This window comes from Aedes aegypti, chromosome 1 (genome assembly GCF_002204515.2).
Source record: "Aedes aegypti strain LVP_AGWG chromosome 1, AaegL5.0 Primary Assembly, whole genome shotgun sequence".
NCBI lineage: Eukaryota > Metazoa > Arthropoda > Insecta > Diptera > Culicidae > Aedes > Aedes aegypti.
In genome coordinates this window covers 242,217,452-242,222,632 of record NC_035107.1, presented here as the reverse complement: position 1 = coordinate 242,222,632, position 5,181 = coordinate 242,217,452, and the positions used below count along the sequence as shown (strand labels likewise).

Here is a 5,181-nt window from a genome sequence, read left to right as displayed (position 1 = left end):
TGAGAAGAATATAGTTGCACATCAAGATATTTCGAAAGAATAGCTGACATGTAAAAGAAGGGATAATATAAAATGAACATTTTACCGACGAATTTTACGTGCCATTAATTACCAGTCTTCATTAGAGACGCATTTTTGCACGCAAAACAAGATACTGTACTGTATCTGATACTATTCGGGGTAATGGCTCATTCGGGGTAGTGGCGTTCGGGGTAATGACCCATTCGGGGTAATGGCTTTCGGGGTAGTGACCCATTCGGGGTAGTGACGTTCGGGGTAGTGGCGTTCGGGGTAGTGGCGTTCGGGGTAATGGCGTTCGGGGTAATGGGATGGAGCCCTCAAATACCTATTTTGAAAATATTGATTCTAATTACGGCTTTGAATTTATAAAAAAAATATTTCATGAATTCTTATTTCCAAACAAATCTACCTTCAGAAGGGAAGTAAAGCCGTTGGTCCCGAGATGAACTAGCCCAGGGCTAAAAATCTCGTTAATAAAGATAGAAAACAAAAAATTTGAAGGCCTCCAAAAATCTAGAGCATTGGTGAGCTTTGAGCTTGCACACATTTTCCTACGATCTGAACCATTTTCATTGTTTTTATTTCAGAAATGATACAGATACCTTCTTTATATGATAAATGAGTCAAGGCCTTAAAGTGTACAGTTTTTTTAGATTTCAAAATAATGATTTTTTTAAAATGTGTAAGCCAAAGATTTTGATTTTTATTTAACTATTTGGACTAATGGAAATGGAAATAATTTTCTTTTATGTTCGAGACCACTTAGGAGGCCCAAAGCGAGGAAAAATATTCAGGGTACAAAATGGGCTGCAAACAAATAAAATACATAAAAAAAGGTAATATTAACAAATTAGAATTTCATTTTTTTTTCTTGAAATGTGACAGAACAATACGCTCTTTGTATTTCAAGGTTGTCCTTGGGGTCGTTGTTCCATGGGCTTATTTGAAATTAAAAACGTTAATACTCTGATAGTTTTAAACAGAGCAATGAGTCTTTTTTGGTCTCGTCTTCAAAATTTTCGATTTTTTGAAGGACGTGGTGGCGAAAGATGCATCAGCCTTATCTCAAAATCAATCCTTTAGAAATTACTACAGATATTTCTCCAGAGTGTTTGTGTTAGGAAGTATTTACACTGAACAATCCACAATATCTGCTCCACGAAATTTTTTGTTAATCGAAATTTCTTCAGGTATTATTTTTTGAATCATTCTTGAACACCAATCATAAATCATCAAAATTATTTGTCGGGAGACCTAAAATTAATTCATAAGGATATTTCTTTAAAAAAATCTCCTGGTAATTTATATGAAATTTTGCCATGAATTTTACTAACATTTATTTTTTGTTAAACGTTACGAGAGATTTCGTTAAAAAAACGAGTGAATTCTTGCAAGAATTCGCTTAGAATTCTTCAAGGAATGTTTGCAGAAATCCTAACTGGATTTCTACAGAATTAAGATTAGCCATAAATCTAGGGAACTTTTTCCAGTGCTTTCATGTAGAAACTCTACAGAACGTTTTGAGCAATGCTATTAGGAATTTTTCTGTTTATTTCTGAAGAATCGATTCGGGCTTAAAATCGCTATGATAAAGCTAGTAATAATCTATCTGGCGTTCCTATATGGACGTCAATTCATTACGGGATTTATACAAATTGCCACAGAGATTCCGAATAGGTCTATTTTCTTTTCTTTTTAAAGGATTCTTCAAGACTGCCTACAAGAATCATTCTAGGAATTTATCAAGGTTTCAACCATGAATTCCACTAAGGCGACCTTTGAGCATTTTCCCCTGAAAATTACTGAAGGGATTTCTTGGCGTACCTTTGGCCAAGCCCGTGGTTTTCGCAAGTATTTCTTAACCATTTACTTCAAGGATTCTTCTACGAATTATTTTACTTATTTCAAATATACCCCTTGAGATTTATCTGAGATTTTTCACGAGTCTTCAAGAAGTTCAACTAGTACCGTGCAATATACAGAAAGTTATCCAAGAATATTTCTAAAGATCCCTTCAAACAGAAACCTATAGAATCTTTTGAGGCAATCGCTTCACACAAATATTTTTTAATTCCACAAGACGTAGCAATAAAAACTGTTTCCTGGACGAAATTCTAGTTACGCCCTGGTATGGGTGGTTTTTCACAGGTAGAGATCATCACGATTTTTTTTACAAATATTGGGCTTGAATTTGAAACTTGTAACCTTCTGAGTTATTGAATCGCTAAGGGGCTCGGTAGCTTAGTTGGTAAAGCACTCGTCTGGCATACAAGAGTCATGGGTTCGAATCTCACCTGAGCTCGAGAATTTTTCATGATGTCACTCATAATTCTTCCATCTCTACCACGCTTAATGAGTTAATTAATGTATATATGGAACGTTTTCGAAAAAATGTTGAAAGTACGTGTGAGTTCGGTAATAAAATAATTTGGCAAACCTCCTTCGGAGGGGCTCCCAAATTTGGCTCCGCACTGGGCCCCAAAGACTCTAGCTACGCCACTGGCTGCAACTATGACAATCGACTTAAATTCAAATGCAGAAAATCACTTGGCGTAGTTAACGTCATGCGGTCGTGTCTTGTACACAACCCCCTCTGATTTTTTTAAATCATAACTTTTGCACAGCTTGACCGATTTTTAATTTTTTCAGACGAAATGAAAGCTTAAGCTTTTGACTTTTCAAAAAAAAACATATAATTTCACAAAAAAAATGATTTTTCACATGAAAAATAAAATAAAAATTCCCGTTTTTTCGTGTTTTGAAGGCCTCGGGACAAAAGCGTATATTGATGTTCTCATTGTTTCTTGAAAGTTCAGAAAATTCTACGTCTACTGTCATGTATGTTTTTAAGTTTTTGAGATATACTTCTGAAAATAAAAAGCAGTCATTTTTTATAGGCACACACTGAAAGTCTCAGCGCATTTGATTTTTTATAAAAAAAATCATAACTTTTGAACAGCCAAACCGATTTCCAATTTTTTTATTTCCAACTTTTCAGAAAAAAATATATAACTCAGTAAAAAAAATTACATGAACAAATATAAAAAATTCTAGTTTTTTACCTTTTATTTCGTCCCTTAGCTTGCATTTCGTCCAAGATCATAATAATAACTTTTGAACAGCTAAACCAATTTCCATTTTTTTTTATTTTCAACTTTTCAGAAAAAAAAATCTCTAAAAAAAATATTACATGAAAAAATATAAAAAAAAAATCTAGTTTTTGAGCTTTTATTTCGTCCTTTAGCTTTCATTTCGTCCAAGAAAATTGAAAATCGGACAAGCGGTTCAAAAGTTATGATATTTTTTTAAATAAAAAATTTGCATAGTCGCGATTTTTCTGGTCACTCTATTTCGGAAATGGTTAAGGCTAATCAAAAAATCCAAAAACACGTGTATCCTTATTTCGGATAAGGAACAAAATAGCCAATTTTCACGGAATTCGGTGACCCACTAGATCGGTTTGTCATGGAATGGCTGTATATGTGTATATTTAGCATTCGATAGTTGTTTACCAACTTGATGTGAAAACAGTGTCCTGTACAAATTTGAATTTGAGTCACTGTATCAAACAAAGGGGCCTGGTCACTACCAAACTGGCAGCGCGACTATCAACGACCTGATGGGTGATAAACGGGAAGCGCATTCATAGTGCTCTCACACTCTCATTCAGTGATGTTCCATTCCAACACATGAACCTGGAATCACAATCGAAAGGAAAAACCGCGATGAGACTCTCACCGTCGAACTCTCTTTCTCTCTCTTCAGAATATCACACTCATTCGAAACGTTCCAACCTCAGTCTTTTCCCACCCCCACGTATACTCATTGCGCTTACTTCGATGCAAAACTGCCGACGACTGCCATCTAGCCATTCAGCTAGCAATAGCGATTCTGCCAAGCTTGGCAAAGCAGGCCGTGTGGAAAATAACGTGACTCTTCGTGGCAAATCACACATTCCGCACATGATGTTATATCGCATCGCGTCCTGTTCCCACCCCCTCCGCACCTGCACAGGTAACGAAACGATCACTGATTAGTGCTTTGCACCTTCCTCCCGAGACAGCAGCGCTACCTACATGAACACGTGAGAAAGAATGATTGGATTGGGTGATGTGTTAGGGTAGGCGAGTGGAATATGAGCCAGGTGAGAGGAACCACATCAGCACTTCAGCCCTAAGGTGGCGTGTATTGGCTGATGATGACACCTGCTGCTGCTGCTGCTGCCTGATGAACTTTGTTGGTTTTGTCGATGGCTATAACTACATATAGCTAACGCTTTTAATATTGCTGACGGGACATTCCGGATAATTAATATCAGTTTCAATTTCTCGCAGTTCTCGTGAATTACGTGTGGAAAATGGTGTGGTTTCCCTGATGACGTGGCACGCAGGGTCATAATGAAATTGGCTGATGAAGCGTCACTTCCCTGAATGCAAATTGCACACACTTCAATTCTGAAATCGACCTCGGTAAACGGATTGACGAGATACCATTAGGCGAGATCTCGGGAATCGTTTGCCGAATCTCGATTAAACTTTAGCCGAGATCTTGACAAATGTTTACCGAATCTCGGTAACATTCGCCGATATTTCGGTAAAACATTTGGTTTATCGTTATCTTTGCCGTATTAATGAAGCCATTCTTCCTGCTGCCTTGGTATTCTGCCTGTGCGTCATACAGGTGTTCATCATATTGCTGCTTCTATCTTTCAATTACCTCATGTTCATCCATCAAGATACCTCTACCATTATCCCAGCATATTTCGAATCGCGACAAAAAGCCTTTACGGGATGCGTTGAGTCTCTTGTAGAACAGAATACAGCTGCTCCATCTTTTCGTACTCCAACTTTTCAATACTATCTTTCCCAACTGCTTTGTTGCTCTTGAGATATTTGATAGCATCCTTAACTTATCGTGGTAGCTAGCACGTCTCCAAAATCTGCCGTACCGATGAGACCATTCATCCTGCTGCATTGGTATTCCACTTCTGCACCATTCAGGTTCTTCTTCTTCTTGGCATTGACGTCCCCACTGGAACAGAGCCTGCTTCTCAGCGTAGTGTTCTTATGAGCACTTCCACAGTTATTAACTGAGAGCTTTCTTTGCCAAAGTTGCCATTTTCGTATTCGTGTATCGTGTGGCAGGTACGATGATACTTTA

The 5,181-nt window shown here is 37.4% G+C and overlaps 1 non-coding gene across 1 annotated transcript; it reads left to right on the top strand.

The window, feature by feature from the left end:
- The first annotated feature begins 2,251 nt into the window (after positions 1 to 2,251).
- On the top strand, positions 2,252 to 2,323 carry Trnaa-ggc. The gene has a single exon. It is a non-coding gene; the product is annotated as a tRNA-Ala (tRNA).
- The last annotated feature ends 2,858 nt before the right edge of the window (positions 2,324 to 5,181 follow it).